Source organism: Canis lupus, unplaced genomic scaffold (genome assembly GCF_048164855.1).
Source record: "Canis lupus baileyi unplaced genomic scaffold, mCanLup2.hap1 Scaffold_276, whole genome shotgun sequence".
NCBI lineage: Eukaryota > Metazoa > Chordata > Mammalia > Carnivora > Canidae > Canis > Canis lupus.
In genome coordinates this window covers 9,606-35,830 of record NW_027326514.1, presented here as the reverse complement: position 1 = coordinate 35,830, position 26,225 = coordinate 9,606, and the positions used below count along the sequence as shown (strand labels likewise).

Genomic DNA, 26,225 nt, shown 5'->3' with positions numbered 1-26,225 from the left:
TGGCAATTATTTTTACTTAATATATAAAACTTGGAGAGGAAATGTTAATGTAGAATATCAAAGGAGTCCAAAGCGTTCCAGTATCTTTCTCTTCTTTTCCTGAAATAAACATATTTGTCAAATTAGCTGGGCTAATTTTTCTAAAGAAAAAGAGGTTCACTAACATTTACAAATACTTAAAGAGTCATTGACACTACGTCTATATTTTGAGATATACCACTTGAGGAAAAACATATAAAATATGTACATATTAATGCTTTAAGACTTTTCTTTGTTAGTTCAGGTACAAATGCAAATAAAATACTCTACAGCTTTGTAGTAAAGGTTTCTCTGTCAAGTCATTTAGTTACAACAGCTTTTCTGGTCCTTCTGGAAACAAGTTATGATCAATGAAAACTATGAGTTTGCTGCTTACACTTTGGAAAGAAACAGAAGAAGCAGAATTTCACATCAAAAGAATAAAGAAAAATCAATTTTACTGTGGAATCTAACAAAGTTTAACTCTGCCTATAATGTGGTAAAACTATGTTATGTAGAAACATAACCATGGGATTTTCTGGTTTGTAACCTAAGTCAAGGTATGTAGCCAATAAACCAAATCATATGATAATGAAACTGTGAATTGTTTATACAGATTTCATAAGACTATCAGTCTTTGTAAACTTAATTACTGTATGTAATGATTTATTCAAGCTATCTTAATCTTTTTTTTTTTTAAATATTTTTTCTTTATTTATTTATGATAGTCACAGAGAGAGAGAGAGAGAGGCAGAGACACAGGCAGAGAGAGAAGCAGGCTCCACGCACTGGGAGCCCGACGTGGGATTCGATCCTGGATCTCCAGGATCGCGCCCTGGGCCAAAGGCAGGCGCCAAACCGCTGCGCCACCCAGGGATCCCTATCTTAATCTTTATCATATTTAATTATCAAGGAAGGAGTTTATTACTTGGAATTGCATAGAATTACATGCTGTGATATACTAACTACAAAAGTACAATGCATACCTTAAAAAAGGATTTTTAAATTCCTTTCCCATACAAGATTATATTTAATTGGTTAATTTTTATTATAACCAGATATACATATTTATTTTGCATTCTTTTGTGTTCATAAGGAAAGGTAGACCAACCAATCTGTATTATTAAAAGAAACAGGTGAAGTAGATATAAAAGAAAAACTAGGAGTAGAAAGAAAAATAGAAACTTCCTTAGAAAACTGAAATTTGAAAACTCGCTAGAGCAGTTAAGTCCAGTAATTCAGGGAAATATAAGACAAAAGGGCAATTTACAGATAAAATGACTTGCAATTCATTAAAGATAGTAGCAACAACAGTTTAATGCCTTAAAAAACATCAGCCATTAAAGGAATTACAGGATGAGTGTTTCTAACAATGAAAAGCTACTAAATTTTAAAAACTGATATTGTATGAATTTAGTCAAATTTGTGTTACATTCTTGATTCTTTTTCTAGTATATATTAGTATGGTTAGAATCATGAGGCTCAGGCATAGGGTCTTACATTACACATCACTTGAGTAGCTACTGCACTTCATCTAACAATCAAGTGATGAGTTACAGCTGTGTTCTGAAACATTTCAGGATGGTAAGAAATCAATAAATTCTCTAAATCTCTTTCATAACTCAATAATCTTACTCCATGTATCTCCTCGTTCAATCTTAAAAACTGATATATTTCCTCCAAAACTAGTAGCAAATACATAATCATAATCGTATGTTCAAATGGATTTGAATAAAGTGGTATGTTAAGACTAGCAAAGCTCAACTTCTTTGTTCTATAGAATTTCACCTAAAAATCTGTAAGTATTGATTCTAATTCCTATGACCATGATGTGGCTACCCATCTGGTAAACTGAGGGTGTTAATTATTAAGCCCAACTAGTCTGCTATCCTTCCATCTTCTACTATGCAATATTTCTCAGATGAAGTAAAATTCTTCTCATTCATTCTGTTTTTCAAAACTTCAAATAAAAGTTTGCATTAAACTGTAAATCCTTGTGGAATAATACATAGGAGATTTTATTTAGGAAGGATATATTAGATGCTTAACTTAAAGCCATGGAATGAACTCTCCCCTTCCTTTGCTTGAATGTGAACAGTGCTTAGAAAGGAAACAGAGTGAGGTATGTACAGTGTATGTACAGTGTATGTTACCTCCAATCTCTAGTGAAAAAATTAGTCATAAAACAGTGCTTATAAATATCTTTTTAAAAGTTACATGTTACATATCACATTGTTTTACACCCTAAAACAAAGGCTGTGTCTTTGTTCTCACTGCAAACTTAAATATCTTTATTGCTACCATATAAACAATTCAGTTTCTGATTTCAAAACTGATTAACTTAAATACTGATTAATAGTAAAGGAAATTTGATTATGCTTTAATCGTTACAGTTGAATAAAACAAGACACTCATATTTATAATCATAGACTACTGATGCATATTAATCCATACTACTAATGCATATTAATTCAGCATACTAAAATATTTAAGTAGTAAATAAGGGAATTTTAAAAAACTGGAATCTCATTCTTATGCACATAGTATCAGAAGAGGTCCAAATATTACCTATTAAAAATTAAAAGAGATTTTCAAATTGTTCTACGACTGAGTGGTTTGAATTTTTCCAGATTTTTTAATTTTTTTTTATTTTTTTTAATTTTTATTTATTTATGATAGTCACAGAGAGAGAAAGAGAGAGAGGCAGAGACATAGGCAGAGGGAGAAGCAGGCTCCATGCACCGGAAGCCCGATGTGGGATTCGATCTCGGGTCTCCAGGATCGCGCCATGGGCCAAAGGCAGGCGCCAAACAGCTACGCCACCCAGGGATCCCGAATTTTTCCAGATTTTAAAAAATCCATTAAAAATACAAACTCAGATCCTATATATGACATGTTTACACAAAATGGAAGATCTTCAATGTATTAGTTTGGGTGTCAATGGAGAAAGATTAAGAGAGAGGTGGAGAGGGACAACAGACACAGACATTGAAGTAAAAATTTTTGTTTGATCATTTCTGCATACTTTCCAGATTCTTATGATAGTACAATTTAGGAAAGTAGAGTTCTAACAGAGCAACTGCACAACACGGAGAGTGTGCCAAGTTCCCTAAAGGGCTGCAGCGTACGCACACATTGACCCGGGAGTAGCTCGGAGGGGCTCGGATGGCGGATCCGGGGAGAGGGGGCTGCGTGTCCCGGGCGCAGCTCGGAGGCGGCTCCGGCAGAGGAGGAGGCTCTGTGCGGAGGGGGATGCGCGGCTCCAGGAGCAACTCGGAGGGTGTCGGGCAGCGGCTTGGCGGAGAGGCGTCTGCGCAGCCGGGAGGGCGAATCCGACAGCGCTGGCCCCGGAGCACTGGGCGCCGGGGACACAGCCCAGGATCCGGCCTCCCCCGGAGACAGGCAGAGGCTGGGAGGGCCCAGGACAGCAAGGACGCTCCTGCCCGGAGCTGAGTAGATCAGGGGCCCCGCCCCCAGAGCATCCAGGCCCTGCAGACTGAGAGCTCCTGAGTTACTGCAGGAGCTGAATCCAGGGCTCCAGAGCTGGCTGCCGCCACGGTGGTTGCTCCTCCTGGGGCCTTAAGGGGTAAACAACCCCCACTGACCGTTGCACCAGGCAGGGGGCAGAGAAGCTCCCCCAAGTGCTAACACCTGAAAATCAGCAAAACAGGCCCCTCCCCCAAAAGACCATTAGACGGACAAGTTCCAGGGAAAGTCAAGGGAATTAAAGTATACAGAATCAGAAGATACTCCCCAGTGTTTTCTTTTCTTTCTTTTTCTTTTTTCTTTTTCTTTTTTTTTTTTTTTGCTTTTTTGCTTGTTGATTTCTGTTTGCTTCCCCCACCGTTTTTTTCCGTTCTTTCTTTTTCTGTCTCTTTTTCTTCTCTTTTTTCTTTCTTTCTTCCTTTTTTCCTTTTTCTTTTTCTCTTTTCTTTCCTTCTATCTCTCTTCTCTTTTTCTCCTTTTCCCAATACAACTTGTTTTTGGCCACTACACAGTGAGAGAAATGACTAGAAGGAAAACCTCACCTCAAAAGAAAGAATCAGAAACAGTCCTCTCTCCCACAGAGTTACAAAATCTGGATTAGAATTCAATGTCAGAAAGCCAATTCAGAAGCACTATTATACAGCTACTGGTGGCTCTAGAAAAAAGCATAAAGGACTCAAGAGACTTCATGACTGCAGAATTTAAATACAATCAGGCAGAAATTAAAAATCAATTGAATGAGATGCAATCCAAACCAGAAGTCCTAACGACGACGGTTAATGAGGAGGAAGAAAGAGTGAGTGACATAGAAGGCAAGTTGATGGCAAAGAGGGAAACGGAGGAAAAAAGAGACAATTAAAAGACCATGAGGTTAGATTAAGGGAAATAAACGACAGCCTGAGGAAGAAAAACCTATGTTTAACTGGTGTTCCCGAGGGCGACGAAAGGGCCAGAGGGCCAGAATATGTATTTGAACAAATCATAGCTGAAAACGTTCCTAATCTGGGAAGGAAAACAGGCATGCAGATCCAGGAAATAGAGAGATCCCCCCATAAAATCAATAAAAACTATTCAACACCTCGACATCTAATAATTAAGCTTGCAAATTCCAAATATAAAGAGAAGATCCTTAAAGCAGCAAGAGACAAGAAATCCCTGAATTTTATGGGGAGGAGTATTAGGGTAACAGCAGACCTGTCCACAGCGACCTGGCAGGCCAGAAAGGGCTGGCGGGATATATTCAGGGTCCTAAATGAGAAGAACATGCAACCAAGAATACTTTATCCAGCAAGGCTCTCATTCAGAATGGAAGGAGAGATAAAGAGCTTCCAAGACAGGCAAGAGCTGAAAGAATACGTGAACTCCAAACCAGCTCTGCAAGAAATTTTAAATTTTAAAATCTTAAAATTCCCCTTTAAGAAGAAGTCCAGTGGAACAATCCACAAAAACAAGGACTGAATAGATATCATGATGACACTAAACTCATATATTTCTTTTTTTTAATATTTTTTTCTTTATTTATTTATGATAGTCACACACACACAGAGAGAGAGAGAGAGAGAGAGAGAGGCAGAGACACAGGCAGAGGGAGAAGCAGGCTCCATGCACCGGGAGCCCGACGTGGGATTCGATCCCGGGTCTCCAGGATCGCGCCCCGGGCCAAAGGCAGGCGCTAAACCGCTGCGCCACCCAGGGATCCCTAAACTCATATCTTTCAATAGTAACTCTGAACGTGAACGGGCTTAATGACCCCATCAAAAGGCGCAGGGTGTCAGACTGGATAAAAAAGCAGGACTCATCTATTTGCTGTCTACAAGAGACACATTTTAGACAGAAGAACACCTACAGTCTGAAAATAAAATGTTGGAGAACCATTTACCATTAAAATTGAAATATTCAAATTGATCCTCAAAAGAAAGCAGGGGTAGCCATCCTTATATCAGATCAACTAAAATTTACCCCGAAGACTATACTGAGACTTGAAGAGGCCCAATATATCATACTTAAAGGATCTATCCAACAAGAGGACTTAACAATCCGCAATATATATATGCCCCGAATGTGGGAGCTGCCAAATATATCAATCAATTAATAACCAAAGTGAAGAAATACTTAGACAATAATACACTTATCCTTAGTGACTTCAATCTAGCTCTTCCTATACTCGATAGGTCTTCTAAGCACAACATCTCCAAAGAAACGAGAGCTATAAATGATATATGGGACCAGATGGATTTCACAGATTTCTACAGAACTTTACTTCCAAACTCAACTGAATACACATTTTTCTCAAGTGCACCTGGAACTTTCTCCAGAATAGACCACATGCTGGGACAGAAATCGGGTCTGAACTGATACCAAAAGATTGGGATCATCCCCTGCATATTCTCAGACCATAAACCTTGAAATTAGAACTAAATCACAACAAGGAGTTTGGAAGGACTTCAAACACGTGGAGGTTAAGGACCATCCTGTAAAAGATGAAAGGGTCAACCACGAAATTAAGGAAGAATTAAAAAGATTCATGGAAACTAATGAGAATGAAGAAACAACCGTTCAAAATCTTTGGGATGCAGCAAAAGCAGTCCTAAGGGAGAAATACATCGCAATACAAGCATCCATTCAAAACCTGGAAAGAACTCAAATACAAAAGCTAACCTTACACCGAAAGGTGCGAGAGAAAAAAACAGCAAATAGATCCTACACCCAGCAGAAGAAGAGAATAAATAAAGATTCAAGCAGAATTCAATGAAATCGAGACCAGAAGAACTGTGAAACAGATCAACAGGGATCCCTGGGTGGCGCAGCGGTTTGGCGCCTGCCTTTGGCCCAGGGTGCGATCCTGGAGACCCGGGATCGAATCCCACATCGGGCTCCCAGTGCATGGAGCCTGCTTCTCCCTCTGCCTGTGTCTCTGCCTCTCTCTCTCTCTCTGTGACTATCATAAATAAATAAAAATTGAAAAAATAAAAAAAGAAACAGATCAACAAAACCAGGAGTTGGTTCTTTGATAGAATCAATAAGACAGATAAACCATTAGCCAGCCTTATTAACAAGAAGAGAGAGAAGACTCAAATTAATAAAATCATGAATGAGAAAGGAGAGATCACTAACAACACCAAGGAAATACAAACGATTTTGAAAACATATTATGAACAGCTATTCGCCAAAATTAGGCAATCTAAAAGAAATGGGCGCATTCCTGGAAAGCCACAAACTACCAAACTGGAACAGGAAGAAATAGAAAACCTGAACAGGCCAATAACCATGGAGGAAATTGAAGCAGTCATCAAAAACCTCCCAAGACACAGGAGTCTAGGGCCAGATGGCTTCCCAGGGGAATTCTATCAAAAGTTTAAAGAAGAAACCATGCCTATTCTACTAAAGCTGTTTGGAAAGATAGAAAGAGATGGAGTACTTCCAAATTCGTTCTATGAGGCCAGCATCACCTTAATTCCAAAACCAGACACAGACCCCACCAAAAAGAATTACAGACCAATATCCCTGATGAACATGGATGCAAAAATTCTCAACAAGATACTAGCCAATAGGATCCAACAGTACATTAAGAAAATTATTCACCATGACCAAGTAGGATTTATTCCCGGGACACAAGGCTGGTTGAACACTCGTAAAACAATCAATGTGATTCATCATATCAGCAAGAGAAAAACCAAGAAACATAGGATCCTCTCATTACATGCAGAGAACAGCATCCATTCCTGATCAAAACTCTTCAGAGTGTAGGGATAGAAGGAACATTCCTCAACATCTTAAAAGCCATCTACAAGAAGCCCAGAGCAAATATCATTCTCAATGGGGAAGCACTGGGAGCCTTTCCCCTAAGATCAGGAACAAGACAGGGATGTCCACTCTCACCACTGCTATTCAACATAGTACTGAAAGTCCTAGCCTCAGCAATCAGACAACAAAAAGACATTAAAGGCATTCAAATTGGCAAAGAACAAGTCAAACTCTCCCCCTTTTGCCGAAGACACGATACTCTACTAGAAACGCCAAAAGTCTACACCCCAAGATTCCTGGAACTCATACAGCAATTTGGTAGCGTGGCAGGATACAAAATCAATGCCCAGATATCAGTGGCATTTCTATACACTAACAATGAGACTGAAGAAAGAGAAATTAAGGAGTCAATCCCATTTACAATTGCACCCAAAAGCATAAGATACCTAGGAATAAACCTAACTAAAGAGGTAAACGATCTATACCCTAAAAACCATAGAACACTTCTGAAAGAAATTATGGAAGACACAAAGAGATGGAAAAATATTCCATGCTCATGGATTGGCAGAATTAACATTGTGAAAATGTCAATGTTACCAGGGAAATTTATACGTTTAAAGCAATCCCTATCAAAATACCATGGACTTTCTTCAGAGAGTTGGAACAAATTAATTTAAGATTTGTGTGGAATCAGAAAAGACCCCGAATAGCCAGGGGAATTTTAAAAAAGAAAACCATGTCTGGGGGCATCACAATGCCAGATTTCAGGATGTACTACAAGCTGTGGTCATCAAGACAGTGTGGTACTGGCACAAAAACAGACCCATAGATCAATGGAACAGAATAGAGAACCCAGAAGTGGACCTTGAACTTTATGGTCAACGAATATTCGATAAAAGAGGAAAGACTATCCATTGGAAGAAAGACAGCCTCTTCAACATATGGTGCTGGGAAAATTGGACATCCACATGCAGAAGAATGAAACTAGTCCACTGTCTTGCACCAGACACAAAGATGAACTCAAAATGGATGAAAGATCTAAATGTGAGACAGGATTCCATCAAAATCCTAGAGGACACAGGCAACACCCTTTTTGAACTCAGCCACAGTAACTTCTTGCAAGATACATCCACGAAGGCAAAAGAAACAAAAGCAAAAATTTACTATTGGGACTTCATCAAGATAAGAAGCTTTTGCACAGCAAAGGATACAGTCAACAAAATTCAAAGACAACTTACAGAATGGGAGAAGATATTTGCAAATGATGTATCAGATAAGGGGCTAGTTTCCAAGATCTATAAAGAACTTCTTAAACTCAACTCCAAAGAAACAAACCATCCAATCATGAAATGGGCAAAAGACATGAACAGAAATCTCACAGAGGAAGACATAGACATGGGCAACATGCACATGAGAAAAAGCTCTGCATCACTTGCCATCAAGGAAAAACAAATCAAAATCACAATGAGATACCACCTCACACCAGTGAGGTTGGGGAAAAGTAACAAGGCAGGAAACAACAAATATTGGAGAGGATGTGGAGAAAAGGGAACCCTCTTACACTGTTGGTAGGAATGTGAACTGGTGCAGCCACTCTGGAAAACTGTGTGGAGGTTCCTCAAAGAGTTAAAAATAGACGTGCCCTACGACCTAGCAATTTCACTGTTGGGGATTTACCCCAAAGATGCAGATGCAATGAAACACCGGGACACCTGCACCCCGATTTTATAGCAGCCATGTCCACAATAGCCACACTGTGGAAGGAGCCTCGGTGTCCATCGAAAGATGAATGGATAAAGAAGATGTGGCTTATGTATACAATGGAATATTACTCAGTCATTAGAAACGACAAATACCCACCATTTGCTTCAACGTCGATGGAACTGGAGGGTATTATGCTGAGTGAAGTAAGTCAGTCGGAGAAGGACAAACATTATATGTTCTCATTCATTTGTGGAATATAAATAATAGTGAAAGGTAATACAAGGGAAGGGAGAAGAAATGTGTGGGAAATATCAGAAAGTGAGACAGAACATGAAGACTCTTAACTCTGAAAAAAAAAAAGACTCCTATCTCTGGGAAACGAACTAGGGGTGGTGGAAGGGAAGGAGGGCGGGGGGTGGGGGTGAATGTGTGACAGGCACTGAGGAGAGCAGTTGACGGGATGAGCATGGGGTGTTATAATGTATGTTGGCAAATTGAACATCAATAACAAATAAATTTATTATTAAAAAAAGAAGAAGAAGAAAAAACAAAATAAATAATGTATGTGTAATGTGAAAAAAATTAAAATTAAAATTAAAAAAAGGAATAAGCAGGGTGAGCTGCAGAGGGAGAGGGCGAAGCAGGCTCCCCACAGAGCAGGGAGACCAGTGGAGGTCTCAAAGCAAGGCCCCTGGGAACATGGCCTGACCTGAAAGTAGGGGCCTCACTGACTGAGCCACCCAGTGCCCTACCTTGATCTTATCGTTCATCCGAGTGGTCGAAATGTGGGTGGATCCATTCATCCCATGCGGCGGCCATGAACATGTCACATCTAACCAACTGTGGACATGGCGTGCCTAGGACAGGTAGATTGACTGTCTAACACTCTGATTAGAATTGAGACTGAGACAGTGTATCTACTGTATTCTTCCAATGATCTTAGTGCTTAGAAATGTGTCTGCAATCCTAGGCGCTTTATCTCTATTCTTGGAGAAAGGAATCCCAACCAGAACTTTCCATCTACTGAGTGGAACTTGAGCTGCTCTGCCTTCCTCCAGTGACCTCTGATCTGGGCACATGAAGGACAAGGAACAGGGCCAGTTAGATGGAATCCCAGAAGTCTTTTGCAAACAGGAAAACGGCCTGCTTTCCACGTGCTTCTGTGCACCCAGGGTGCCACAGGCCCATGAGGCTTGATGTGGAGAGCTTCTTCGCTGGCGAGAGACAGCTGCTCCACAGGAAGATGCCCAGCAGCCCTATCGACAAGGTTAGGCAGCAGAGAATTCTAGGCCATGTTTTCTGCTGTGATTGCCCACAGTAGCTCCATGAGGTTCATCCTCTTCCACAGCCCTTCTCAGAGGAGGAAAAGGAAGCTCAGAGAGGAGCAGTGACATTCCCAAAACATGCCAGTAGTAGAGGCAAGCCTCAGGCCCTGTGCTATGTATGGGGTGGTCACTCACCTGTGGAGCTGCTGGCCCAGGACCCTTTGGGCTTCGCTGAACACCTGGTAGACAGGGAAAACGACTGCGTTTTCTGAGAGGCTCCTCTTCTGGAAGGATCGCAGCAGGGACTGTACAAAAGTATCCATTCTGCCTTTGCGGTGAGTCCTCATGCTCCAGGCCTCATCTGTGGTCAGGGTGGATGATTCCTTTCCACACCAGAGGCACAAGGAGGGGCACTGTAGTCAGCTTCCAAGCCACAAGCCACTGGGAAGATCAGAGTCTGGCGCTCAGCCCAGAGACACCCATCCCCTCAGGAAGTTGTACAGGAAAAAGAATTTCAGGACCCACAGAGAAAAAGGTTTTAGGCTTCAAAGTACCATTGGTTGGTTGGGACGCAGGGTAGAGCAATGGAAACTTCCACACACATGAATAGCTGAGCAACACTCGCATTCTCTCAACTCAGAGCTTTTATGAAGACGAGTATTCCATGGAGTCATCCATAAACATCCAACTGCAGATAGAACACAGAGGGTTAGCACCTCAATTTTGCTCAACATCCCATAAATGGGGCCTGAAAAGAGACCACAGCATGGGCTGCATGGCATTTCCCCTAAGCTGATGTACCTTAATCTGTACCTGACATAGGGAGGAAGGAGCAGGGGAGAACACCTCTTTCGGCAGGCCCCAGGGGAGCCAGTTTTTTCTAGTCTGGGTGCTTGGCTTACCCTGATCATCTCTGGGTCCTGACTTTCACCATGAATGGGACTTGTTCTCAGCCCAGACTGGCCATTCTTGTAGTCGGTGGCCTGATGCACCTGTGCTTCTCGGGGGTAAATGGAGTAATTGAACCCTTGGAGCAACTCATCCAAGATTTCCTGTGTGGATCTCCACAAAAAAGACAGAGCCAGCCACTTGGGTCAGGCGGCATCAGAGGGCATCCACCCAAACTGGACATCCAGGATATGGCAGATCTAGCAACTTAAACAGTCTGTGGGGACACCCACGGTGCTCCTTGCAGCACGGCAGACATGGCAAGAGAATGCCATCATGTCAAGTGCCAAGGGCCTTCAATGGCTGAATCACTGTGGCAGACGGCCCCATTGATGGAGTACTACGAGTACCTCTACGGACACAGTTCATGACCCGTTGGGCCTGTAATTATCTGATGTGTTCTGGCACATGACACCTTAGGGATAAATATATGAAATGGCTTCATCCCACCCTTTTTTTTGTCTGAAAACACCCACTTTAGTGTGATTTTTTGTGAGGCCTGCAGACGTTGTGCAACGACAGTGGAGCTGCGTTCTACACAGGATACCTGGGGCGCGTGGGTGAAATAAGGAAAATGGTAGTGAAACGCAAAGACACTCAGTGCTCTGAGTGAAAAACAAACCACCCCCACTCCTCAAAAGCATGAAATCTATTCTGCACCATTCCAACCTAGGGGAACAGTGCCTTATCACCTCAGATGTAGCCGGAGGTTAGCAGTGGAGGTTCAGGTCTCTTTGCATTGGGCCTGTGCGACACTCGTGTGGAAACACTACGGGAGGGCCCCAGGTTTATCTCCATGTTTGTGTGGTGGCCATCTTGCTGTGGAGAACCCTCTTCCCATTCTCACCTCAGAACAGCACTGTGCCTTGTTTGCCTGGTACACCTGATCATTGTCTAGGGAGTTAGAAGAGTTGAAGCCACAGAACATCTCCTCCAAGATCTCCTGGGTGCAGCTCTGCAAATACAGTGCCCCGTATGTACAGGGCCAAGAGACATTAGGGTACTCCCTCCACATCACAACAAGGGGACATCCCCTTTAGAAATCGTGTTCTCTGCTTCACATCACAGGGGCATCTGAAGGGACATCTGGAAATGAGAACCCAGATGAAAGACACTCTTGTGCTCATGGCTTACATACTTGAAGTTGAGCTTAGCCCTCAGCACTCACCTTCTCATCTTGCCTACTATGACCTGGTGTCTGAACACCAAAGATGTGTCAGGCTTACAAACCGTGACACCTGGTTTCTGCCCAGGAAGGGCATGTTCCTCTCCTCTGTCCCCTCCTCACACACACAAACACACACACACACATACACACACACACATACACACACAGTCTCAAACAACACACCGTCTTACATGCATGAAAACGGAAACACACTCAATGAGGGTTAAAGAGGTGCGAGCCCCCTCAGCTGAGATTACAGTGTGGCCTGCTCTCCATTGGCCTCCCCCAAGGTGCCTTGTGGTACCTGTTGAAGTCTCCCGCACATAACCAGAAGCTTTTGAAAGAGGGCCGAACTGACGTCCATAGTGGCATGAACATCTCTCTTTCTGGACTCTCCTAAGCCAAGAGCCACTGAAAGTAGGGCAACAGCAACAGAACAAATTTTTCTCTAGTTAAGTGAGCTGGAAAGAGGGACATTGTTCAATGCAGCTTCCTGGTTACCAGAGTTCTAAATCCGTTACACGCTTGTCCCCAAGGAAGTGATGTCACATTTTCAAGATTCCAGCCCGTGGGCCCCTCCCTTCAGTCAGACCTATCCAGAGCCCCTTCTTGGCAGATGACTGCTTGCCCCTCGTTATCTTGTAAACTTTACTTCCGCAGCCAAAAATGCCATAGCTAGAACTCTCTGAAAATGCAAGGAAGGTCCTACTTTTCTGGACACGGAGCTGAATTCAGACCTCATTTTCTGTGCTTGCCTTTCCAGATCTGTGACCTATCTAACCCACCGTGTCTCTCATATCGACAGGATCCCAACCTGCACAGTGATCGGATAGTCAGAATCATCTTCCTAGGGACATCATTGGGGGTCTATGAATGATATCTGCAATGCACGTGAGCTGGTGCCCTGTGTATCTGAGGCGCAAATTTTCAGGATGGTGGATTGACATGAATAGGTGAGATGTGGCATGGAGTACCAGTGAAAGTGGCCTGGGTTCCACTGTTTTCACTTGACCTCCGGCCTCATTTCAATGGGGGCACCATGATGGGGTGGGAATGCTCTAAGATGCAGACATGGTGATCTTCTGTAGTCAAACCATCCAATTTTTCCTGTTCTATTTTGAATGAGACAGAGGTGCCTCTTTCTGGGCTCTGGGGGTCACAGCCTTCACCATGGCTCCCAGCGATAATGACCTGTGGCATAAATATCCCTGTGTCACTCCGAGGTGCTTCATGACTGGTTCCTGACCAACACAATACATCCAACTCAATGGCATGTCATATCTAATTTCCAAATTGATCTATGTTTAAGGTTAGGGTTAGGCCTCAGGGTTAGGGTTGGGTTAAGCTTCAGGGTTAGGTTTAGGATTAGGGGTTAGGGTGAGAGTTAGGGTTAGGTTTCAGGTTTAGGGTTAGGGTAAGGAGTTGGATTAGGGTTAGGCCTCAGGTTAGGGTGAGGGTTGGGCCTCAGGTTTAGGGGTGAGAGTTAGGCCTCAGGGTTAGAGTTAGGGGTTAGGCTGAGGGGTTAGGGTTAGGGGTTAGACCTAGGGATTAGGGCTAGGTTTAGTGTTTAGGGTTAGGGTGAGGTTTAGGCCTGGGGTCAGTGTTAGGGTTAAGCCTAAGGGTTAGGGTTCAGGTTTAGGCCTCAGGGTTAGGCCTCAGGGTTAGGTTAGGGTTAGGCCTCAGGATTAGGCCTAGTGTTAGTCCTCATGGTTAGGCCTTAGGGTTAGTTTTTGGCCTAGGGTCAGGGTTAGAGTTAGGCCTTAGTGTTACGGTATAGGCTTAGGCCACAGGGTTAGGCCTCAGGGTTAGGCCTAGGGGTTAGGCCTAGGGGTTAGGCCTCGGGGTTAGGCCTAGGGGTTAGGTCTCAGGGTTAGGCCTCAGGGTTAGGGTTTAGGGTTAGCCCTCATGTTTAGGTTTAGGGGTTAGCCGGAGGCGTTAGTGTTAGGGGTTAGTCCTAGGGGTTATGGTTATGATTAGGGTTTAGGGTTAGGGTTAAGGTTAGCACTGGGGTCCGTGTTAGCATTAGGACTAAGGGTTAGGGTTTAGGTTGAGGCCTCAGGGTTAGGCTTCAGGGTTAGGCCTTAGGTTTAGGGTTAGGCCTCTGGCTTAGGCCCCAGGGTTAGGCCTTAGGGTTCGGCCTCAGATTTAGGCCTCAGGATTAGGTTTAGGACTCAGGGTTAGGGTAAGACTTAGGCCTCAGGATTAGGATTTAAGTTTAGGCCTCAGGGTTACAGTTATGGGTTAGGGTCAGTGTTAGGCCTCAGGGTTAGGGGTTAGGACTCAGTGTTAGGGTTAGGGTTAGGCCTCAGGTTGAAGGGTTAGGACTCAGGGTTAGAGTTAGGGTTTGCCCTTAGAGTTAGGCCTCAGATTTAGGGTTAGGGTCTGGGTTAGGGTCAGGGATAGGCCTCAGGGTTAGGGTTAGGGTTAGGGTTAGGGATAATCCTCAGGGTTAAGCCTCAGGGATAGGGTAAGGGTTAAGCCTCAGTGTTAGGGTCAGGGTTAGAGTAAGGGTTAGGGTCAGGGTTAGGCCTCAGGGTTAGCCTCAGGGATAGGGTCAGGATTAGGCCTCAGGGTTAGGGATCAGGGTTAGGAAATGTCATGCTTAGGCCTTATCCTACATTCCCTGTGCGGATCTCTACAAAAATGACAGAACCAGCTGCTTGGGTCAGGAGGCATCAGAGGGCTTCCACCCAAACTGGACTTCCAGTATATGGCAGATCTAGAAACTTAAACAGTCTGTGGGGACACCCAAGGTGCTCCTTGCAGCACAGCAGACATGGCAAGAGAATGCCATCATGTCAAGTGCCAAGGGGCTTCAATGGCTGAATCACTGTGTCAGATGGCCCCATTGATGGAGTACTACGAGGACCTCTATGGACACAGCTCATGACCCGTTGGGCCTACAATGATCTGATGTGTTCTGGTCATGACACTTTAGAGATAAACATAGAGAATGGCTTCATCCCACCCTTCTTTTTGTCTTACATCACCCACTTTAGTGTGATCTTTTGTGAGGCCTGCAGACGTTGTGCAACGACAGTTGAGCTGCGTTCTACACAGGATACCTGGGGTGCGTGGGTGAAATAAGGAAAATGGTAGTGAAATGCAAAGACACTCATTGCTCTGAGTGAAAAAAACAAACCACCCCCACTCCTCAAGAGCAAGAAATCTATTCTGCACCTTTCCAACTTAAGAGAACAGTGTCTTATCACCTCAGATGTAGCTGGAGGTTAGGGGTGGAGGTTCAGGTCTCTTTGCATTTGGGCCTGTGGGGCACTAGTGTGGAAACACTACGCGAGGGCCCCAGGTTTCTCTACATGTTTGTGTGGGGGCCATCCCTCTGTGGAGAACCCTCTTCCCATTCTCACCTCAGATCAGCAGTGCTCCTTGTTTGCTTGGTGCACCTGATCATTGTCTAGGGAGTTAGAAGAGTTGAAGCTGGGATCCCTGGCTGGTGCAGCGGTTTAGCGCCTGCCTTTGGCCCAGGGCGGGATCCTGGAGACCTGGGATCGAATCCCATGTCGGGCTCCCGGTGCATGGAGCCTGCTTCTCCCTCTGCCTATGTCTCTTCCTTTCTCTCTCTCTCTCTCTGTGATTATCATAAATAAATAAAAATTAAAAAAAAAAGAAGAGTTGAAGCCACAGAACATCTCCTCCAAGATGCAAGGCATCTCCTCCAAGGGTGCAGCTCTGCAAATACAGTGCCCTGTATGTACAAGGCCAAGAGACATTAGGGTACTCTCTCCACAACACAAGGGGACATCCCCTTTAGAAATCGTATTCTCTGCTTCACATCACAGGGGCAGCTGAGGGACATCTGGCAAGGAGAAGCCAGATGAAAGACACTCCTGCGCTCATGACTTACATACTTGAAGTTGAGCTTGACCCTCAGCACTCACCTTCTCATCTTGCCTGCTATGACCTGGCGTCTGAACACCAAAGATGTGTCAGGCTTCCAAACCGTGGCAGCTGGTTTCTGCCCAGGAAGGGCATGTTCCTCTCCTCTATCCCCTCTATACACACACACACACACACACACACACACAGTCTCCAACACACACACCTCTTACACATACACAAACTGATACACACTCAATGAGGGCTAAACAGGTGCGAGCCCCCTCAGCTGAGATTACAGTGTGGTCTGCTCTCCATTGGCCTCCCCCAAGGTGCCTTGTGGTACCTGTTGAAGTCTCCTGCACATAACCAGAAGCTTTGGAAAGAGGGCCGAACTGACGTCCATAGCGGCATGAACATCTCTCTTTCTGGACTCTCCTAAGCCAAGAGCCACTGAAAGTAGGGCAACAGCAACAGAAGGTCTTGTTCTCCTGACCGGCTCCAGTTAAGTGTGCTGGAAAGAGGGACATTGTTCAATGCAGCTTCCTGGTTACCAGAGTTCTAAATCCGTAACACGCTTGTCCCCAAGGAAGTGACGTCACTTTTTCAAGATTCCAGCCCGTGGGCCCCTCCCTTCAGTCAGACCTATCCAGAGCCCCTTCTTGGCATATGACTGCTTGCCCCACGTTATCTCGTTAACTTTACATCCTCAGCCAAAAATATCATAGCCACAACTCTCTGAAAATGCAAAGAAGGTCCTATTTTTCTGGACACGGAGCTGAATTCAGACCTTTCTTTCTGTGCTTGCCTTCCCAGATCTGTGACCTATCTAACCCACCGTGTCTCTCATATAGTTCATAGGTTCCCAACTTGCACAGTGATAGAAGAATCAGAATCTTCTTCCTAGGGACATCATCGGGGGTCTATGAATGATATCTGCAATGCACGTGAGCTGGTGCCCTGCGTATCTGAGGTGCAAATTTTCAGGATGGTGGATTGACATGAAGAGGTGAGATGTGACATGGAGTACCAGTTAAAGTGGCCTGGGTTCCACTGTTTTCACTTGACCTCCGGCCTCATTTCAATGGGGACACCATGATGGGGTGGGAATGCTCTAAGATGCAGACATGGTGATCTTCTGTAGTCAAACCATCCAATTTTTCCTGTTCTATTTTGAATGAGACAGAGGTGCCTCTTTCTGGGCTCTGGGGGTCACAGCCTTCACCATGGCTCCCAGCGATAATGACCTGTGGCATAAATATCCCTGTGTCACCCTGAGGTGCTTCATGACTGGTTCCTGAGCAACACAATACATCCAACTCAATGGCATGTCACATCTAATTTCCAAATTGATGTATGTTTAAGGTTAGGGTTAGGCCTCAAGTTTAGGGTGAGGGTTAGGCCTCAGGTTTAAGGATGAGGGTTAGGCCTCAGGGTTAGGGTTAGGGGCTAGGCTGAGGGGTTAGGGTTAGGGGTTACACCTAGGGGTTAGGTTTAGGGTTAGGGTTTAGGTTTAGGATTAGTGTGAGGCTGGGGGTCAGTTTTAGGGTTAAGCCTAAGGGTTAGGGTTTAGGTTTAGGCCTTCGGGTTAGGCCTCAGGGTTAGGGTTAGGGTTATGCCTCAAGGTTAGGCCTCAGGATTAGGCCTCAGTGTTAGGCTTCAGGGTTAGTCCTAAGGGTTAGTTTTAGGCCTAGGGTCAGGGTTAGGGTTAGGCTTCAGGGTTATGGTTTAGGGTTAGGCCTCAGGGTTAGACCTAGGGGTTAGGCCTCAGGGTTAGGCTCAGGGTTGGGGTTCATTTTAGGGTTAGGTTTAGAGTTAGGGTCAGGGTTAGGGTTAGGGTTAGGGTTAGTCTCAGGGTCAAGGTTAGGGTCAGGGTCAGGGTTAGGGTTAGAGTTATGCACCAGGGTTAGGGTTAGGGTAAGGGGTTAGGGTTAGGGTTAGGGTTATGGCTCAGGGTTAGGGTTAGGTTTATGCCTCAGGGTTAGGATTTAGGGTTAGGTCAAGGCGTTAGTGTTGGTGTTAGGCCTTGGGTCAGGGTTCGGATTAAGGTAAGGTGTTAAGGTTAGTGTTAGGGTTAGGCCTCACGGTTAGGGTTATGTTTAGGCCTCAGGGTTAGGGGTTAGGTTTAGGCCCCATGGTTACGCCTTTGGGTTAGGTCTCAGGTTTATGTCTCAGGATATGGTTTAAGACTCAGGGTTAGGGTAAGAGTTAGGCCTCCGGGTTAATATTTAGGTTTAGACCTCAGGGTTATGGTTTGGGTTAGGGTCAGTGTAAGGCCTCAGGGTTAGGGGTTAAGACTCAGTGTTAGGGTTAGGGTTAGGCCTCAGGGTTTGGGTAAGAGTTATGCCTCAGGGTTAGGGTTTAGGGTTAGGCCGACGGGTTAGGGTTGGGTTTAGACCTTGGGGTCAAGGTTAGGATTAAGTAAGGTATTAAGGTTAATGTTAGGGTGTGGCCTCACAGTTAGGGTTATGGTTAGGCCTCAGGGTTAGGGGTTAGGTTTAGGCCTCAGGGTTAGGGTTTAGGGTTAGGCAACATGGTTAGGTTTAGGGGTTAACCAGAGGGGTTAGGGTTATGGATTAGTCCTAGGGGTTATGGTTATGTTTAGGGTTTAGGGTTAGGGTTAGGGTTAGGGTTACCACTGGGGTTAGTGTTAGGATTAGGACTAAGGGTTAGGGTTGAGGTTTAGGCCTCAGGGTTAGGCCTCAGTGTTAGGCCTTAGGTTTTGGGTTAGGGAGGGGCCTCAGGCCTAGGCCCCAGGATTAGGCCTTAGGTTTAGGCCTCAGGGTTAGGTTTAGGACTCAGGGTTAGGGTAAGAGTCAGCCTCAGGGTTAGGATTTATGTTTAGGCCTCGGAGTTACGGTTTCGGGTTAGGGTCAGTGTTAGGCCTCAGGGTGATGGGTTAGGACTCAGTGTTAGGGATAGGGTTAGGCCTCAGGGTTAGGGGTTAAGCCTCAGGGTTAGAGTTAGGGTTAGGCCTTAGGGTTAGTCCTCAGAGTTACGGTTAGGGTCTGGGTTAGGGTCAGGGTTAGGCCTCAGGGTTAAGCCTGAGTTAGGCCGAGGGTTTAGGGTTAGTGTTAAGCCTCACGGTAAGGCCTCAGGGTTAGGCCTCAGGGATAGGCCTCAGGGATAGGCCTTAGGGTTAGATTTAGGCCTCAGGGTGATGGTTAGGGTTAGGCTTCAGGGTTAGGGTTTAGGTTTAGGCCTCAGGGTTAGGCCAAGTTTTTTGGCCTCAATGTTAGGGGTTAGGGTTAGGGTTAGGCTTCAGGGTTAGGGGTTTAGGTTAGGCCTCAGGGTTAGGTCTCACGGTTAGGGTTAGGTTTAGGGTTAGGGTTAGGGTTAGATTTAGGTTCAGGGTCAGGGTTAGGGTTAGGGTTATGGCAGTGTTAGGGTTAGGGTTAGGGCCAGGGTTAGGTTCAGGGTCAGAGTTAGGGTCAAGTTTAGGGTTAGGGTCAGTTTTAGGGTTAGGGTCAGGTTCAGGTTCAGGTTTAGGATCAGGGTCAGTGTTATTGTTAAGGTTAGGGTTAGGCCTCAGGGTTAGTGGTTAGGGTTAGGCCTCAGGGTTAGGGTTAGTGTTCTGCCTCAGGTTTAGGGATTAGGTTTAGCCCTCTGGGTTAAGGGTTAGGGTTAGTCCTCATGGTTAGGGTTAGGGGTTAGGCCTAGGGGTTAGAGTTAGGATTAGGGTTTAGGGTTAGGGTTAGGTTTAGGCCTCAGGTTTAAGCCTCAGCATTAGGCCTCAGTTTTAGGCCTCAGGGTTAGATTTAGGACTCAGGGTTAAGCCTAGGGTTTAGGCCCCAGGGTTGGGTCTCATGGTTAGTTTTAGGCCTCAGGGTTAGGGTTTAGGTTTAAGCCTCAGGGTCAGGAGTGGGGTTAGGCCTCATGGTTAGGGTTTAGTGTTAGGGTTAGTGTTAGGTCTGGGGCTTAGGGGTTATTGTTAGGCCCCAGGGTTAGGCCTCAGGGTTAGGGGTTAGGGTTAGGGTTAAGGTTAGGGTTCGGGTCAGGATCGGGGTCAAGGCCAGGGTCAGGGTCAGGGTTAGGTGTATGGTTTGGCCTCAGGGATAGGGTTTAGATTTAGGCCTCAGTGTTAGGCCTAGGGGTTAGGCCTCAGGTTTAGGGTTAGGCCTTAGCGTTAGGCCTCAGAGTTAGACTTCAGGGTTAGGTTTAGGCCTTAGGGTTAGGGTTAGGCCTCAGGGATAGGGTTTTATTTTTAGGCCTCATTGTTAAGCCTAGGGCTTAAGCCTCAGGGTTAGGGGTTAGGGTTAGGGTTAGGCCTCAGAGTTTGGGATTAGGGTTAGGGTTAGGCCTCAGGGTTAGGGTTATTATTAGGGTTAGGTTTAGGGTCAGGGTCAGATTTCAGTTTAGGGTCAGGGTTAGGTTTAGGGTGGGTTAGGGTCAGGGTTAGAGTTAGAGTCAGGTTCAGGGTTAGGGTGAGGGTTAGGGTCAGGATTAGGGGTAGGGTCAGGGTCAGGGTTAGGGTTAGGGTCATGGTCAGGGTTAGGGTTAGGGTCAGGGTTAGGTTTAGTGTTAGGGCAAGGGTTTGAGTTAGGCTTCGGGGTTAAGGTTAGCATAAGAGGTTAGGTTACGTTTAGGGTTCAGGCTTCAGGTTTAGGGTTAGGGTCAGGCCTCAGTGTTAGCGGTGAGAGTTAGGCCTCAGGGTTAGGATTTGGGGTTAGGCCTCATGGTTTGCGTTAAGAATTAGACCTCAGGGTTAGGTCTCAGGTTTAGGCCTCAGGGTTAGGACTCAGGGTTAGGCCTCAGGGTTAGGGTTAGGGTTAAGGCCGAGGGCTTAGTGTTAGGGGTGAGGCCTAGGGGTTAGGATTAGGGTTAGGGTTTAGGGTAAGGGTGAGGGTTAGGCCTGCGTTCAGTGTTAGGGTTAAGCCTAAGGTTTAGGGTTTAGGTTTAGACCTCAGGGTTAGGATTCAGGGTTAGGCCTCAGGATTAGGCCTCAGTGTTAGCCCTTAGATTTAGGCCTTAGGGTTAGATTTAGGCCTCAGAGTTAGGGTTAGGGTTGGGATTCAGGGTTAGGTTTTAGGTTTAGGCCTCAGGGTTAGGCCTCAGGGTTAGGCCTCAGTGTTTGGGATTACAGTTAGGGTTAGGGTTAGGCCTCAGGATTGGGGATTAGGTTTAGGCCTCGGGGTTAGGCCTCAGGTTTAGGGTTCGGGTTCGGTTTAGGGTTAGGGTTAGGTTTAGGGTCAGAGTCAAGGTTAGGGATAGGATCAGGGTTAGGTTTAGGGTTAGGGTTAGGGTTTGGGTGAGGGTCAGGTTTAGGTTTAGGCTCAGGGTCATGGTTAGGGTTAGGGTTAGGATTAGGCCTCAGGGTTAGCTTTAGGGTTAGGCTGAGGTGTTAGGCCTCGGGGTTAAGTTTAGGCCTCAGGGTTAGGGGTTAGGGTAAGGCTTCAGGGTTAGGGTTTATGTTTCGGCCTCAGGGTTAAGACTAGGAGTTAGGCGTCAGGGTTAGGGTTTAGAATTAGGGTTAGGGTTAGGCCTCAGGGTTAAGGTGAGGGTTAGGCCTCAGGCTTAGGACTCAGGGTTAGTCCTCAGGGTTAGGGTTAGGTTAGGCCTCAGTATTAGGGTTAATGCTTAAGCCTCAGGGTTTGGGTTGGGGGTTAGGCCTCAGGGTTAAGACTCAGGTTTAGGACTCAGGGTTAGTGTTTAGGTTTAGGCCTTAGGGTTAGGACTAAGAGTTAGGCCTCAGGGTTAGGGTTTAGGGTTAGGCCTCAGGGTAAGTCCTCAGGTTTAGGCCTCAGGGTTAGGTTTAAGACCCAAAGTTAATGTAACGGTTAGGCCTCAGGGTTAGGGTTTAGGTTTAGGGCTAATGGTTAGGCCTAGGGGTAGGCCTCAGGGTGAAACCTCAGGGTTAGGTTTAGGCCTCAGGTTTAGGGGTTAGGGTAAGGCTCAGGGTTAGGGCTAGGAGTTAGGCGTCAGGGTTAGGGTTTAGGGTTAGGGTTAGGGTTAGGCCTCAGGGTTAAGGTGAGGGTTAGGCCTCAGGATTAGGCCTCAGGGTTAGTTCTCAGGGTTAGGGTTAGGGTAGGCCTCAGTATTAGGGTTATGTGTTAGGCCTCAGCGTTTGGGTTAAGGGTTAGGCCACAGGGTTCAGGTTATGGGTTAGGGTCAGGGTAAAGCCTCAGGGTTAGGTGTTAGGCCTCAGTGTTAGGGTTAGGTTTAGGCCTCATGGTTAGGGTGAGGTGTTAGCCCGATGGATTAGGGTTAGGGGTTAGGCCTGGGGGTTACGGTAGGATTAGGGTTTAGGGTTAGGTTTAGGGTTAGGCCTGGGGTCAGTGTTAGGATTAGGACGAACCGTTAGGGTTTAGGTTTTGGGTTACACCTCAGGGTTAGGCCTCAGGGTTAGGGTTTAGGTTTAGGCCTCAGGGGAGGCCTAGGCGTTAGGCCTCAGGGTTAGGGGTTAGGGTTAGTGTTAGGGTTAGGCCTCAGGGTTATGGGTTAGGTTAGGCCTCAGGGTTATGGGTTAGGGTTAGGCCTCAGGGTTAGGCCTCAGTTTTAGGGTAATGGTTAGGATTAGGTTTAGGGTTAGGATCAGAGTCAGTGTAAGGTTTAGGGTAGGGTTAGGGTTAGGGTCAGGGTTAGGGTCAGGGTCAGGGTTAGGTTAAGGGTCAGGGTCAGGGTTAGGGTCAGGGTTAGGTGTAGGGTCACGGTTAAGGTTAGGCTCAGGATCAGGGTTAGGGTTAGGCCTCAGGGTTAGGGGTCTGGGTTAGCGTTAGGGTCAGGGTTAAGCCTCAGGGTAAGTGTCAGGGTTAGGACCAGTGTTAGGGTTAGGGTTAGGCCTCAGGATTAGGCCTCAGGTTTAGGCTTCAGGGTTAGACCTCAGGGTGAGGTTTAGGCTTCAGGGTTATGGTTAGGTTTAGGCCTCAGAGTTAGGATTTAGGTTTAGCCCTCAAGGTTAGGCCTAGGCGTTAGGCCTCAGGTTTAGGTGTTAGGGTAGGCCTCAGGTTAGCGATTAGGGTTAGGCCTCAGGGTTAGGGCTCACGGTAAGGCCAAAGGGTTAGGGTCCGGGTCAGGGTCAGGGTTTGGGTCAGGGTCGAGATAAGGGTCAGGGTCAGGGTAGCGTCAGGGTTAGGGTTAGGGTCATGGTTAGGGTTAGGGTCAGGGTCAGGGTTAGGGTCAGGGTCAGGGTTAGGGTCAAGGTTAGTGTTAGGGTCATGGTTAGGTTTAGTATAAGGGTCTGGGTTAGGGTCGGGGTCAGCGATAGGGTTAAGGTTAAGGTTAGGGTTAGGCTTAGGCTTCAGGGTTAGGGGTTAGTGTTAGTGTCAGGGTCAGGGTTAGGCCTCAGGGTAAGGCCTCAGGGTTAGGTCTCACGGTTAGGTTTAGGCCTCAGGGTTAGGGTTAGTGTTAGGCCTCAGGGATAGGGTTTAGGTTTAGGCCTCAGTGTTAGGCCTAGGTGTTCAGACTCAGGGTTAGGGGTTAGGGTTAGGGTAGGCCTCAGGGTCTGGGGTTAAGGTAGGGTTAGGCCTCAGGGTTAGGTTTAAGCCTCAGGGTTGGCTTAGGGCTAGGCCTCAGGGATAGGGTTCAGGCCTCAGGGTTAGGGTTAGTGTTAGGGCTCAGGGATAGGTTTTAAGTTTAGGCCTCAGTGTTAGGCTTTGGGGTTAGGCCTCAGGGTTAGTGATTAGTGTTAGGGTTAGGCCTCAGGGTTTGGGGTTAGGGTTAGGGTTAGGCCTCAGTGTTAGGGTTAGAGTTAAGGTTAGGGTTAGGGTCAAAGTCACAGTTAGGGTTAGGGTGAGGGTTATGTTTAGGCTTAGGGTTAGGGTTACTGTTAGGGTAAGGGGTTAGGATTAGGGTTAGGTTTCAGGCCTCAAGGTTAGGGTTAGGGTTATGCCTCAGTGTTAGCAGTTAGGGTTAGGCCTCAGGGTTAGGGGTTAGGTTTAGGCCTCAGGGTTAGGGGTTAGGGTTAGGTCTCAGGGTTAGGGTTAGGGGTTAGGCCAAGGGTTTAGGGTTAGGGAGTAGGCCTAGGGGTTGGGGTAAGGGTTAGGGTTTAGCGTCAGGGTTAGGGTTAGGCCTGGGGTTTGTGTTATGGTTAGGCCTAAGGGTTAGGTGTCAGGGTTAGGGTCAGGGTCGTAGTTAGCCTCATCCTAGATTTTCTGTGCGGATCTCTACAAAAAAAGACAGAGCCAGCTACTTGGGTCAGGATTCAGAGGGCTCCCACCCAAACTGGGCTTCCAGGTATGACAGATCAAGCAACTTAAACAGCCTGTGGGGACACACAAGGTTCTCCTTGCAGCACAGGAGACATGGCAAGAGAATGGCATCATGTCAAGTGCCAAGGGCCTTGAATGGCTGAATCACTGTGGCAGACGGCCCCATTGATGGAGTACTACGAGGACCACTAAGGACATAGCTCATGACCCGTTGGACCTATAATGATCTGATGTATTCAGGCACATGACACCTTACAGATAAACATAGAGAATGGCTTCATCCCACTTTTCCTTTTGTCTTAAATCACCGTCTTCAGTGTGATCTTTTGTGAGGCCTGCAGACATTGTGCAACGACAGTGGTGCTGCATTCTACACAGGACACCTGGGGCACGTGTGTGAAATAAGGAAAATGGTAGTGAAACGCAAAGACACTCAGTGCTCTGAGTGAAAAAAAAACAAACCACTCGCACTCCTCAAAAGCATGAAATCTATTCTGCACCTTTCCAATCTAGGGGAACAGTGTCTTATCACCTCAGACACAGCCGGAGGTTAGGGGTGGATGCTCAGGTCTCTTTGCGTTTAGGCCTGTGTGGCACTCGTGTGGAAACACTACGGGAGGGCCCCAGGTTTATCTCCATGTTCGTTGGTGGCCATCTCTCTGTGGAGAACCCTCTTCCCATTCTCACCTCAGAACAGCACTGCTCCTTGTTTGCCTGGAGCACCCTATCATTGTCTAGGGAGTTAGAAGAGTTGAAGCCACAGAACATCTCCTCCAAGATCTCCTGGGTGCAGCTCTGCAAATACAGTGCCCCATATGTACAGGGCCAAGAGATATTAAGGTACTCCTTCCACAACACAACAAGGGAACATCCCCTTTAGAAATCGTGTTCTCGGCTTCACATCACAAGGGCAGCTGAGGGACATCTGGCAAGGAGAAGCCAGTTGAAAGACACTCTTGCGCTCATGACTTAACATACTTGTAGTTGAGCTTGGCCCTCAGCACTCATCTTCTCATCTTGCCTGCTATGACCTGGAGTCTGAACACCAAAGATGTGTCAGGCTTCCAAACCGTGGCAGCTGGTTTATACCCAGGAAGGGCATGTTCCTCTCCTCTATCCCCTCTACACACACACACACACACACACACACATGCACAATCTCACATTAACACACCCTTTTACACATACACAAATGGACACACACCCAATGAGGGTGAAAGAGGTGCGAGCCCGCTCAGCTGAGATTACAGTGTGGTCTGCACTCCATTAGCCTCCCACAAGGTGCCTTGTGGTACCTGTTGAAGACTCCCACACATAACCAGAAGCTTTGGAAAGAGGGCCGAACTGACGTCCATAGCGGCATAAACATCTCTCTTTCTGGACTCTCCTAAGCCAAGAGCCACTGAAAGTAGGGCAACAGCAACAGAAGGTCTTGTTCTCCTGACCGGCTCCAGTTAAGTGCGCTGGAAAGAGGGACATTGTTCAACGCAGCTTCCTGGTTACCAGAGTTCTAAATCTGTTACACGCTTGTCCCCAAGGAAGTGACGTCTCGTGACGTCAATCTTTTTCAAGATTCCAGCCCTTGGGCCCCTCCCTTCAGTCAGACCTATCCAGAGCCCCTTCTTGACATATGACTGCTTGCCCCACGTTATCTCGTTAACTTTACATCCGCAGCCAAAAATGCCATAGCCACAACTCTCTGAAAATGCAAGGAAGGTCCTACTTTTCTGGACACGGAGCTGAATTCAGAACTTTCTTTCTGTGCTTGCCTCTCAGATCTGTGACCTATCTAACCCACCGTGTCTCATATAGTCCACAGGTTCCCAACTTGCACAATGATAGAAGAATCAGAATCTTCTTCTTAGGGACATCATCAGGGGTCTATGAATGACATCTGCAACGCACGTG

At 46.2% G+C, this 26,225-nt stretch overlaps 1 long non-coding RNA gene across 5 annotated transcripts; it reads right to left on the bottom strand.

The window, feature by feature from the left end:
• Positions 1-26,225, bottom strand: LOC140629847 (uncharacterized). Of its 5 annotated transcripts, none has more exons than XR_012027672.1 (6): positions 25,613-26,225; positions 16,517-16,684; positions 15,702-15,922; positions 12,013-12,120; positions 10,413-10,905; positions 1-99 (listed from the first exon to the last, which is right to left on the bottom strand). It is a non-coding gene; the product is annotated as an uncharacterized lncRNA (long non-coding RNA). The 5 variants fall into 5 exon arrangements; XR_012027673.1 differs by lacking the exon at positions 25,613-26,225 and adding an exon at positions 25,005-25,577; XR_012027671.1 differs by lacking the exon at positions 25,613-26,225 and having other exon boundaries at positions 16,517-20,017.